Source organism: Choloepus didactylus, chromosome X (genome assembly GCF_015220235.1).
Source record: "Choloepus didactylus isolate mChoDid1 chromosome X, mChoDid1.pri, whole genome shotgun sequence".
Classification (NCBI taxonomy): Eukaryota; Metazoa; Chordata; class Mammalia; order Pilosa; family Megalonychidae; genus Choloepus; species Choloepus didactylus.
The window spans coordinates 131652976-131667380 of NC_051334.1; positions in this window are offsets into that span (position 1 = coordinate 131652976).

A 14405-nucleotide genomic window follows, 5' to 3' on the forward strand; every position below is an offset into this window, starting at 1 on the left:
CAATTAAGGTTTACAAAATCAATCATGGGCAAATGTGTTATTCCTCTCACAGACTTACATTTTTAAAGTGTCCACTGAAACAAAATTTCAACAAAACAAAATTCTAAAACAAGAATCAGAAACTTAAATACCTTTAGGACCCAGCCATAAAATATAAATGTGTGAATCACGTTGGAATGTAAGGTCTACTAATGAAGGGACCTTTGTCTGTGTTGCTTGATTATGTACCTGAGTTCCTAGGACACTGCTCTGTGTGTCTGGAACATAGGAATAAATATTTGTTGAATAAATCAATTTGATATAAAATAATAAGGCTTGGTGGTGACTCTGATGAACTGGAGAATTTCAGGCCTCACCAAAAGCACTGAAATTTAATTATTTTAAAACGCATTTGACTGATCAGACAAATCCAGAAAGTCAGATGTTCTATAGGACAACTGGCCCAGACACTTCAAAGAAGTCAGAGACGTAACAAAGACAAAATATGGGAGATAAATTACTGTTCTAGGGGAAAAAAGAGACTTAAAGTTTACAACCAAAGACAATGTGAGGACTTTAATATCTTAGATGCTGATTCAAGCAAACCATTCTTGGAGCATTCTTGAAGCAATTAGGAAAATTTAAGTAAGGGGATTGCATATTAAATAAAGTTATTTATATATATTTATATATTTACTTTGTAGATGTGTCAGTGGCATTATTGTTACATAAGAAATTGTCCTTATTGTTCTTGGACATACATAATAAAATATTTTAGGAATAATCTATCATAATATTTTGGATTTGATTTAAATTTTTTGTTTTAGAAATATGAAGCAAATAGGACCACATGTCAATCAGTAATTGTGAAACCTTAAAAATTGGGTATATACATGTTCATTATAATATGTTTTCTATTTTTAGGAATGTTTGAAAATTTTAATAATAATTAAAAAAATCATGCTGGCAAAGCAAAACACGTCTGTATGTTAAATTTGGCCCCTGAGTCATCAGGTTGCCAATCCATGGGAATTAATCTTGCATAACAGGTTTTCTGGTGCTGTGTGCTGTGATGCAGCCTTTTCCCTCTTCCAGTTGTATAAAAGAGATCATGTTCTCAAACTCTAGAGTTCATTAGAATCACCAGGAAGGCTTGTTATAAGAATTGTTGGGTCCCACCCTGAATATCTGATTGAGTTGGTCTGGTGTGGTACCTGATAATTTGCATTTTTAATGAGTTTCCAGGTGATACTTAAGTTGCTGCTCTGGAACCACATTTGAATATCCCTGTTATAGATACTGAGTGCATTAACCTCCAGGACAAATGCCTGAGGTAAAAAGTCACAACACGCCTACTGTCAAAATGGGCAATCCCATTCCTATATTCTCAGAATGGCCTGAGATGGTGCCCTGGAGTAGTCTGGGAAAAATGTCATTGTATCTAGTGTCTGGATACTAGATACTCTGCCTCGGGGAGGGGTTGGAAACTGTAGGGATGGTCATGATGATGGAATCAACAATGGCAAAATTGCAAAACAAGATGAAGTGTGACTCTCACCTCCCCCACTAAGCATTTCTGCCTCATTTTAACCATTGTTTCCTCTCCAAGGGCCCCACCTTGCAAAGTTATATGACAGGGATGAACACCCTTCTCACAACTGCAATTCAACATGACTTCTTAGCTATACTTACTGTTTTATCCTTTGGATCTCTTCAGTTAAGTGAAGCGCTACTCAAATAAGATCTCAATATTCACTTGATTGATTAAGCCCTTTTGACTCAAGTCCTTGACTCAGACTATATAATCTTTAGACAGAGCTACTTACTAGTCAAATAAGAAGTTATGGGGCACTACATGGTGTTGAGAGGAAGTAGAACTAGACAATTAGAATGTGTCAGTATTTAGCTAGAGCAGTGGTTTCCAAACCTGGTTGCACATCACAATCACCAGGAGCTTGTTAAAAAGGCAGATGCATAGGTCTTACCAAAGACTTTCTGAATCTGAATCCCCAGGGTAGGGCCAAGGAATCTGTATTTTAAAAAGGCACCCCAAATGTTTTTGATGTTCACCTCTGGTTATGACCACTGCTCTATTATCTCGGGAAGAAATGTACTTGGCTTACAAATATAAGTATTACAGTCATAAGAAAGGTATATTTCACACGTTAGTGGGGCTGCTTCTCCAGGCTCTATTGCCAACTGGATGACTACCACAACACGACTCAACACCAATCCCTCTGATTCTGGGTATCCTTCTGAGAAGCATTGACACAGTGAGTACAGTGTTCCTCGTGAAGATGGTCATTCACCTCAAGCATGATGGACAGGACACTATTTGAAAAGTTGAAAGTGTGAAGTAAACAGATGCAAAGGGCTATGAATTCGAACTAGGAACATGTTTTAATTATAGAAGTAATTTAGTTTTTCACTTTTCTTTCACTTGAGCCTCCTCCTTTATTGCTTTACCCCATCTATCTATGCTCGATGAAGCATACCTCATACAGAGATGTCAAACTGGGTCTGTATATCAACAGGCAAGGAAATGTGAGGCAGGGGCCAAAACCAGCTCAAAGAAGGGGCCATCCACATATGCTGTTGTCCACAGCCATGGCACCCAGAAATCTGGTTATGGAGTAAGGACACTGGCTTCCCATGTAGTATTTGTCATTATGCCAGCAAATCTGGCAAACCCATGGCTGTTTCTATGATAAAAGATTGGTTCTTTAGTTGTTATGGTTGTTCTTAGCTTTGGCTGGCAATGCCATTTCTCCTGGTGTTTTCCTATCCTGGGTCGACAGTGACCTAAGATACTTTGTTAGTAACCAAATGACAGTTGCCTGGGCAGCCATTTCACTAGGTATTTCTCTGACTCCAAGGCTCTGATCATGTACCTAGTACGCTTATTACATCAGACACTTCCAAAGAACCGTATTGGAAATTCTCTCTTAATTCATAATTTTGGAGAAGTTATAGGCTTGCTTGTGCTGAGCCTAAGGCTAGCTTCTTAGGAGTCTTGGGTACTTAAAGAAACAGACTCCTTAACTCGAAATGCTATGGCCTGTGAACGACTGTCTGCTGACTGGAAGATCAATTGTGCTGAGGTCTCTTCATGATATTTAAGTTTTGCTTGAACATCTCATGGAAGATTCTAATTTATGGAGCCCAGAAATTGCCCCATAGTAATTGAGTTAATTAGTGTGTATTTCCCAATGTACAGTTTCCTGATTCCCACTTTCTCCTTGAAGAGGGTCTGTTGACATGCACTATGTTTAGCCCTAGAACCTCTTTACATAAAAGTGATAGAACCACTACTTTGAGAAAATGAAGCAAAGAATGAATGGGCCAAATTAGATTATTATATTAAATTTTTATTTTGAGAAAATTATAGAGTCACATGCAGTTGTAAGACATAATGAGAAGAGATATCATGCACTCTTTATCCAGTTTCCCCCATGGTAACATCTCTCAAAATTATACTACAATATCACAACCAGGCTATTGAAATTGATACAGTCAAAGAATATTTCTACCAACACAATGATCCCTTATGCTGTTGTTTTTATAGCCACATCCATTTCCTTCCTGTCCCACTCCACCCCCACCCCCTAATCCCTGACAACCACTAATCTGTTCTTCATTTCTATACTGTGTCACCTCAAGAATATTACATAAATAGAATCATGCAGTATGAAATCTTAGTGATTGACTGTTTTCTTTCAGCATAAATCCTCAGAGGTTCATCCAGCTTGCTGCTTTTTTTTCCTTTTTGTATGGATGTATCACAGTTTGTTTAACCATTCACCTGTTAAAGGACATCTGGGTTGCTTCCAGTTTTTAGCTATCCTGAATAAAGTTTATATGAACATTTGTGTACACGATTTTGTGTGAAAGGGAATTTTCAGTTCTCTGAGATAGATGCCCAAGAGTCTTATTGTTGGATGATATGTTAATTTTAGGTTTAGTTTTATAAGAAATTACCACAATGTTTTCCAGAGTGATGTACCATTTTACATTCCATCCAGCAATGTATGAGTGATTCCGTTTCTCTGCATCCTCACCTGCATTTGGTGGTGTCATTATTTTTTATTTTATTCATTCTGGTAGACATGCAGTGATACCTCCTTGTGGTTTTAATTTGCATTTTCATGATGCTTAATGAAGTAGGGCATCTTTTCAAGTTGTTATTTTCCATCTGTTTAAGCTCTTAAAGGAAATGTCTCTTCATCCCTTTTTCACATGATCCCATGCTTTAATTGGATTTTTTTTTGATTATTAGAGAAGTTGTGTGTTTACAGATCAATCATGCATAAAATACAGAATTCTCATACACCACCCCACCACCAATACCTTGCATTGGTGTTACAACTGATGATAGCACTTTTTTGATATTGTACTCATTTTCTATACCAGTAGTCACCTTTGTTAAAATTGATGAAAATTATTAAAATAGTAATATTAACTATCATCCATAGTTGACATTAGGTGTACTTTTTTCCACATACCACCCTATTATTAACACCTTGTATTGGTGTCATGCATTTGTTAAAATTGATGAATGAACATTCTTACACTTGTGCTATAAACTATAGTCCATCATCTACAATAAGGATCACTCTGTTATATAGTCCTATGCTTTATCTTTCAATTTTTATTCTAATAATATATACAACCTGAAGATTCCCCTTTTAACCACATTCACCTATGTAGTTCACTGCTGTTAATTACACTCACAATAATGTGCTGCCTTCACCACCATCCATTTACAAACCTTTACAGACAACCAAAATAGAAATTCTGTAAAAATTAAGCATCAATTCCAATTCTCTAACCTCTGTCTATGCTGGGGTAACCTATATTCTAGATTCCAACTCCATGGGTTTGCTTAAAATAATTAGCTTGTATCAGTGAAATCGAACAATATTTGTCCTTTTGTATCAGGCAAATTTCATTCAGTGTAATGTCCTCAAGGTTATCCATGTTGTTGCTTGCATCAGGACTTCATTCCCTTTTATGGCTAAATAATATTTCATTGTATGTATGTACCAAATTTTATTTATCCAGTGTTGATGGACACTGTGGTTGCTTCCATCTTTTAGCAATTGTGAATAACGCCACTATGAACATTGGCGTGCAAATATATGTTGAGTTCCTGTTTTCAGTTCTTTTGGGTATATACCTAGCAGTGTGTTTTTCTAGGAATTTGTCCATTTCATCTAGGTTGTCTAATTGTTGTCATACAATTGTTCATAGTATCCTCTTATGAACCTTTTTATTTCTGAGGGGTCAGTAGTAATGTCCCCCATCTCATTTCTGGTTTTATTTATTTGCATCTTCTTTTTTCTTTGTCAGTCTAGCTAAGGGTTTGTCAATTTTATTGATCTTTTCAAAGAATCAACTTTTAGTTTTATTAATTCTATCCTGTTTTTAATTCTCAATTTCATTTATTTCTGCTCTACTCTGTTATTTCTTTCCTTCTGCTTGCTTTGGGATTACTTGCTGTTCTTTTTTAGTTCTTGAAGATGTATAGTTAGGTCTTTGGTTATAGCTCTTCTTTTTTAATGTCAGTGTTTAGGGCTATAAATTACCTTTGTCAGCACTGCCTTTGCTGCCTCCTATAACTTTGGATGTGTTGTGTTCTCATTCGCATTCATCTAAAGATATTTATTGATTTCCCTTGAAATTTCTTCTTTGACCCCACTGATTATTTAAGAATGTGTTATTTAACTTCCTTATGTGTGGATTATCTTGTTCTCTGACTGTTATTGATTTCCAGCTTCATTATATTATGGTTAGAGGATGTGCTTTGTTTAATTTCAATCTTTATAAGTTTATTGAGACTTGTTTTGTGACCCAACATGTGATCTATCCTGGAGAATGACCCATGTGCATTTAAGAAAAATGTATATTCTCCTGTTTTGGGGTGCAATGTTCTGTATGTGTCTGTATGTCTGGTTCATTTATCATATAATTCAGGTTCTCTGTTTTCTTATTATCTTCTGTGTAGACATTCTATCTCTTGTTGAGAGTGGTATATTGAAGTTTCCAACTATTATTGTAGCTGCGTCTATTTCTCCTTTCAGTATTGCCAATGTTTGTCTCATGTATTTTGGGATACTATGGTTAGGTGCATAAATATTTATGATTGCTATTTCTTCTTGGTGGATTACAACTTTTATTAATATATTGTGCCCTTCTTTGTCTCTTATTATAGGTTTTGACTTAAAGTCTACTTTGTCTTATATTAGTATAGCTACCTCAGGTCTTTTGTGGTTGTTATTTGCATGGAATATCTTTCAACAACCTTTCACTTTCAAACTACTTGAGTCCTGGGGTCTAAGGTGAGTCTGTTGTAAACAACGTATACTTGAGTCATGTTTTTTTTTATCATTCTGCTACTCTGTGGATCTTGATTGGGGAGTTTAATACAAAGATACTCAGTGTTATTGCTGTAAAGGCAGTACTTACTTCAGCCATTTTGTCCTTTGGTTTTTAAATGTTATATCTTTTTTTTTTTATCTCTCTTTTCCTTTATTGCAAACTGCTTTCTTATGTAGTTGATCTTTTGTGTTCTATCTGACTGATCTCTCTCTTATTTGTGTCTCTGCATACTTTTAAAATATGTTCTTTGTAGTTACCCTGGGGTTTATATTACTCAACCTGCATCTATAGCTTACTAATTTGAAAAGATACCAACCTAGGTTCAATAGCATACATGCTCTGTGCTCCCATATCCCTCTGTTTCTCCTCTTTATATTGTTTTTGTCCAACTTCGCTACTTTATATTTTGCATGTCCATCACCAGAAAATATGCCATTTTCTTCTTCAATTTTATTCTGATTCTTATAGGAATTAAAGAGTAGAGTTGTATGTTGAGAATAAAATACTATTGGGCTTTGCATTTACCCTTTTGGTTACCCTTACTGATAATCTTCATTTCTTCTTACTACTCCAAGCCACTCTCTCCTGTCTGTTCCTTTCAACCTGAAGAACTCCCTTTAGTAATTCTTGTAGGGCATATCTCTTGTTGACAAACTCTCACAGTTTCGGTTTATCTGTGAATGTTTTAAACTCTCCCTCATTTTTGAAAGATGGTTTTGCCAGATAAAGAATTTTGGACTAGGAGATTTTCTCTTTCAGTACGTTAAATATATCATACCACTACCTTCTCACCTTTGTCGTTTCTCATGAAAATTGGCACAGTCTTATTTAGGATCCTTTGTATATGGTGAATTGCTTTTCTCTTGCTGCTTTCAGAGTCATCTCTTTATCTTTGGCATTTGACATTCTGATTAGTATGTGCCTCAGTATAGCTCTATTAGGGTTTATTCTGTTTGGGGTATGTTGTACTTCTTGGACTTAATATATTTATGTCTTTCCTAAGAGATGGGAAATTTTAGGCCATTATTTCCTTAAATATTCTTTTTGCACCCTTTCCCCTCTCTTCTGCTTCTGGGACACCTCATGATGCATATGTTTGTTTGCAACTCAAACCCCTGAGACACTGCTTAATCTTTTCTATTCTTTTCTGTATCTATTCTTTTGGCTGTATGATTTTGATTGTCTTCTCTTCTAGTTGGCTGATTCTTTCTTTTGCCTGTTTAAGTCGGCTCTTGTATGCTTCTAGTGTATTTTATATCTCTTCTCTTGTGCCTTTCATTATCATAAATTCTGTTATGTTTCTTTTTTTTCTGGATGTAAAAACCATTTATTGTGTGATTCCATTTATATGAAATATTTAGAATAGACAAATCTATAGAGACAGAAAGTAGACTTATGGTTCCTTAGGGCTGGGAGTAGAGTGGGTTTGAGGGGAAATGGGGTACAGAGTTTCTTTTTGGAATAATGAAAATGTTCTAAAATTGTGGTGATGACACAGTTTTGTGAATATACTAAAATCCATTGACTTGTACACTGCAAAGGATGAATTCCATGATATGAGAATCTTTTACAGTTGTTATTTAAATTTTTTTTAAAGAAACAACCCATGTCATTTTATAACCAGTTAGGCTATAAATTAAGTAAAAGAGAAAAATAGGCACTTTTAGATAAAGATCTTTGTTAGGAAACTACCAACAGTAACTTCCAATAGCAGCCCTGTATGCTGACTGCTTCAACTTATCTGACTATAAGGATAACTTGGGGGAGTTTCTTAAGGTGCAGTTTCCCAGGCCCTCTTCAGAAATGCAGCTTTAGTCTAGTCTGGATGAGGCCCAGGGATCTGTATTTTTAACAAGTAACCCAGATTATCCCCTGGCACAATTCCAAGAGTCCTACATATACCAACTCTTAATTCTCAATGCCAATTTTCAGTAGGAAGTATTATGTACATAATTTTTAACAGCTTTACTGAGACATAATTCACATACCATACAATTCACCCATTAAAAGTGTACAATTCAATGTTTTTTAATGCAATTTTATTGACATATATTCACATACCATACAATCATCCAAAGTGTACAATCAGTTGTTCACAGTACCATAATATAGTTGTGCATTCATCACCACAGTCTTTGAACATTTTCATTACTCTAAAAATAAGAATAAAATTTAAAGTAAAAAAGAGCATCCAAAACATCCCATACCCCTTGTCACCCCTATTGTTCATTTACTTTTTTAAATACAGTTTTATTGATATATATTCACACACCCTACAGTCATCCACAGTGTACAGTTATTCACAGCACCATCATACAGTTGTGCATTCATCACCAGAATCAATTTTTGAACCTTTTCATTACTCCAGAAAAATAAAAATAAAAGTAAAAAAGAACACCCAAAACTTCCCATCTGCTCCAACCCACCCTATTCATCTAATTTTTGTCTCCATTTTTCCACTCATCTTTCCATACACTGGATAAAGGGTATGTGAGCCACAAGGTTTTCACAATCACACAGACACACTGTGCAAGCTACATAGTTATGCAATCATCTTCAAGAACCAAAATCACTGGCTTGCAGTTTGACAGCTTCAGGTATTTCCCTCTGGCCATAAGAATACCCTCCAGAGTGACCTCTTGACTCCATTTGAAATCTCTCAACCACTGAAACTTAATTTTTTCCACCTTTTGATCCAAGAAGATTTTCTCAATCCCACAATGCTGGGTCCAGGGTCATCCCCGGGAGTCATATCCTGTGTTGCCAGGAGGAGTCACACCCCTGGGAGTCATGAGGGGAGGGCAGTGGGTTCACCTGCCGAGTTGGCTTAGCTAGAGAGAGGAGGGAGGGCACATCTGAGCCACAGAGAGGCTCTCTGGGGGAGACTCAGGCACAATTATGATAGACTTAGCCTCTCCTTTGCAGCAACAAGTCTCACAAGGGAAAGCCCTCAGATCAAGGGCTCGGCCCACCAAATTGGCAGTCCTCAATGTTTGCAATGAAATAGAAGTTAAAGTTTTAAAACATGGTCAATACAGTCCTTTACCCATTGGCCTGATTTGCCTTAGTGCTTACCAGATCCACTTCATTCATATCTCTATTTGTAGTCTGAACTCATTTTCAGCTTTTTAAACAGTTTCTGTATGAGGTAATATTAACATTCATAGCTTCCATGCTCCAGCTTTAGTTTCAGGTGTCACACAGATGCCCAAAGTTGCAGAGACAGTCCATGTTATACACAAAGAGCTCAGCATCTCAGAATTTGGAGATAACCATTAGAACTCAGGAATAGATGTTTCTGCTATAGGAGCTTACAATTTAGGGAACATTATAATAAGCATTCCCCTGATAAAGTGTGCTTTAAGATTCAGTTCTCAGAGTTTGCACATTATATTTAGTCCATAGTAGTGAGGCATTATAATGTTTGTCCTCTTGTTTCTGGCGTGCTTCACTCAAAATGCTGTACTCAATATCCATTCACCTATTTGCATGTCTCACAGCTTCATTCCTTCTTGTAGCTGCCCCATATTCTATTTCATGTATACACCACAGTTCACCATTCTGTTCATCGGTCAATGTACGCTTAGGCCACCTCCTGGGATGTGGGATGGATCTGGACTGCTGCCTCTGCTCATCTCCCAAGCTGTGCAGGACCGAGTAAGGGAGAGGGAGTGGACCAGTGCATCTGGGACAGATATTTTTCTTTTTTCTTTTGAAGTACAAAAGACTCAGAATTTGTGGAGTCCTTCTCCAGTCTCTAACATCCTCCAGAGTTCTAAGCAAGTGCTATTTGCCCTTTTATTCACTGTATCTCTTGGGAGGTTTTTTCAGGGGATGTCTTATATCACAATTGATGATGTCACTTGGATTGTTTTTATGTTACTGTTAAGTTTTGGAAGTTCTTTATATTCTAGATATTAGTCCTTTGATGGATATGTAGGTTTAAATTTCAACCCCATCTGTAGCCTGTTCTTTCATCCTCTTACCAGGGTCTTTCACAGAGCATGAAATTTTAATTTTGAAAATGTCAAATTTGTTGATGCATCTTTTTATGAATCATGGTTTTTGGGTCACATCTAAGAACTATTTGCCTAGCCCTAAATCCCAAAGGTTTTCTCTTGTGCTTTTTCCAAAGATTTTATATTTTAGGTTTTACATTTAAGTCAGTGATCCATTTTGAGAGACATATTTTTTTGTGTAAGATTTGAGGTTTACTTCAAGGTTCATGAATGTCCAAGTGATCCAGAACATTAGTTGTAAAAGCTATTGTTTTGGTTTGCTAAAGCTGCCAAAATGCAATATACCAGAAATGGGTTGGCTTTTACAGTGAGAATTAACTTACAATTTACACTTCTTAGGCCTTGAAAATGTCCAATGCAAGGCATCAACAGGATGATACCTGGACTCTGAAGACAGGCTGCTGGCATCTGGGACACCTCTGTCACATGAGAAGGCACATGGCTGACATCCACTGGTCCTTCTCTCCTGGGTTTCACTGCTTCCAGTTTATGGCCTCAGTGGCTTCATTTCAGCCTCTCTGGGGCTTTTTCTGTGAGCTTCTCTTAATTTCATCTCTTAGCTTTCATATGTGTTTTCTCCTCTTATAAAAGCCTCCAGTAAGAGAATGATTAAAGGTCCACCTTGAATGAGGTGGGTCACATCTCAATTGAAGTAATCTAATCAAAAGGTCCCACCTACAATAGGTCTGCACCCACAGAAATGGACTAAAAGAACATGGCCTTTTCTGGGGAACTTAACAGCTTCAAATTACCACAGTTATCTTTCCTCCATTGAGCTGCTTTTATACCTTTGTCAAAAATCTTTTGGGGGAGCCTCATCAAAATTAAAAAACATTTGTGCTTCAAAGGACTTTATCACAAAAGTGAAAAGACATCCTACTCAATGGGAGAACATATTTGGAACCACATATCCAATAAGAGTTAAATATACAGAATATATAAATAAGTCCTACAACTCAACTATAAGAAGACAACCCTATTAAGAAATGGACAAGAGACTTGAATAGACTTTTTTCCAAAGAGGATATACAAATGGCTAAAAAGCACGTGAAAAGATGCTCAACATCATTAGCTATTAGGAAAATGCAAATCAGATACCATTTCACACCCATTAGAATGGCTATAAATGTTGGAGACGATGTGGAGAAATAGGAACCCTCATTCACTGCTGGTGAGAATGTGAAATGGTGCAATCACTGTATAAGACAGTTTGGCCTTTCCTCAGAGAGCTAAGTATAAAATTACCATATGACCTGGCAATCCCACTACTAGATATATGCCCAAAAGAACATAAAGTAGGTACTCAAACAGGTATTTGCACACTGATGTTCCTAGAGGCATTATTCACAATTGCCAAAAGATGGAAGCAACCCAAGAGTCCATCAAACAACGAATGGATAAACAAAATGTGGTATACTCATATGATGGAATATTATTCAGTTGTATGAAGGAATGAAGTCCTGATGCATGCAACAACATGGATGAACCTTGAAGACACTATGTCGAGTGAAATAAGACAGATTCAAAAGTTCAAATACTGTATGATCTCACTTATATGAACTAATTAGAAGAAGCAAAATCATAGTTAGAATGTAGAATATAGGTTACCAGGGGCTGGATTGGGTGTAGGAAATTGAAAGTTAATGCTTAATTTGTACAGAATGTCTATTTAGGTTGTTTGTAACATTTTGGTAATGCATGGTGATGATGGTAGCACAATATTGTGAGTGTGATTAACAGCACTGAAATATATACATGAATGTGGTTAAAGGGGAATTTTCAGGTCATATATGTTACTAGAATAAAAATTAAAATATAAAATATGACTGCACAGCACTGTGAGCTCTATTGTCAGCGATGGACTATAATTACTATGACATTATAAAATGTTCTTTCATGAATTGTAACAAATGTACTTCAATAATACATGTTAATAATAGGATGGTATATGGGAAAATACAACCTAATGTAAACTATGAAGTATAGTTAATAGTATAATTATAATATTCTTTAATCGATTGTAGCACAGGTACCACGCTCTTGCAAAGTGTTAACAATACGAGGGATATATGGAAATACTGTTTTCCATATTTTTTACATGATTGTTTTGTAAACCTACAATTTTTCTAATTAAAAAAATTAAAAAATTAGTTGGACATATTTTTGTGGGTGTATTTCTGGGTTCTGTTCTGTTTCATTGATCAATGTGTATCTCACTGCCAATACCACACAATCTTGATTATATTTGCTATGTAGTAACTCTTGAAATCAGGTAGACTGATTCCTATCACTTTACTCTTCTTTTTCAAAATTGTTTTAGCTATTTTAGTTCCTTTGCTTTCCCTAAAACTTAAGAATAACCTTATTCATATCTACAAAATATTGTGTTTGGATTTTAATAAGAATCTGATGTGAATTAAACTCATTTAACAATTTGGGAAGAATTGACATATTTCCAATCCATTAATATGGTATGTCTCTCTAATTAGATTTTCCTTGATTTGTTCATCAGTGTTGTGTTGCTTTTGACTTGTAAGTTTTGTACATTTTTTTTTAGATTTAAAACCAAATATTTCCTATTTTAGTGATTGTAAATTGTATTTTTAATTTCAATATCCACATGATCATTGCTAATATATGGAAATATATTTCATTGTTTCTTTTAATGTTTATCTTATATCCTGTGACTTGCTGAACTGATATAAACTCTAGGCAGTTTTTGACACATTTTGTAGATTCTTTGGGATTTTCTACCTAGACAATCATATCATCTGTAAACAAGGATGGTTTTATTTCTTCCATTCCAGTCTGTAAGCCATTTATTTTATTTTCTTGCCTTGTTGTACTATCTAGAACTTCCAGCACTAGGTTGAGTAACAGTGGTGAGTATATATCCTTGTCATGTTCCCAATTTTGGAAAAAGATTCAATCTTTTACCATTAAATATCACATTAGCTATATGTGTTTTGAAGTTTCCCCATATCAAGTTGAGGAACCTCCCCTCTATTTCTATTTTTCTGAGTATTTTTTATTATTAATGGATGTTGTATTGTTGTATTTTGTTAAATGATTTTTTGTGGCATTGATTGATATATGTGTGCTGGTTTGAATCTATTACATACCCCACAAAAGCCATGTTTTAATCCAATCTTGTGGGGGCAGACCTATTGTGGGTGGGACCTTTTGATTAGATTATTTCCATGGAGATTTGATCCCACCCATTCAAGGTTGGTCTTAATTAGTTTACTGGAGTCCTTAAGAGAGCTCAGGGGCCAACACAGACCCAGACACCTGGAGATGCAGACAGAAAGATGTTTGGAGATGTGAAGCTAGGAGATAAAATCCAGAGAAGCTAAGAGAGGACCCCCAGACACTTACAGAGAAATGCCCTGGGAGAAACAAGCAAGGACATACAGGAGTTGAGAGAGAAAAGCTAAGACAGAAGCCCAGACACATTTTGGAGAAAGCCATTTTGAAACTGGAGCCCAGGAGAGAAGGACCAGCAGACTTCACTATGGGCCTTCCCATGTAACAGAGGAACCCCAGAAGCTATTGGTCTTTCTTTGGTGAATGTATACGCTCATTGGTGCCTTAGTTTGGGCACTTTTATGACCTTAGAACTGTAAATTTGTAACCTAATAACCCCCCTTTATAAAAGTCGATCCATTTCTGGCATTTTGCATTATGGCAGCTTTAGCAAATCAGAACAAAGAGCATGTGATTTTTCTTCTTTAACATGCCACTATGTTGGATTATGTTGATTAATTTACTAATATTGAACCAGTCTTGAACCCGTGGAATAAACCTCACTTGGTTATTGTATATAATTCTGTTTATATATTGCTGAATTCTATTTGCTAATATTTAGCAAAAGATTTTTGTCAATATTTATGAGGGCTATTGGTCTGAAGTTTTCTTCTTTTGTACTGTTTGCCCGTTTTTTTTTTTTTATTAGGGCAAAACTAGCTTCATAAAATAAATTGGGAAGTATTCACTCCTCTTCTATATTCCTTTAAAAATGTTTGGTTA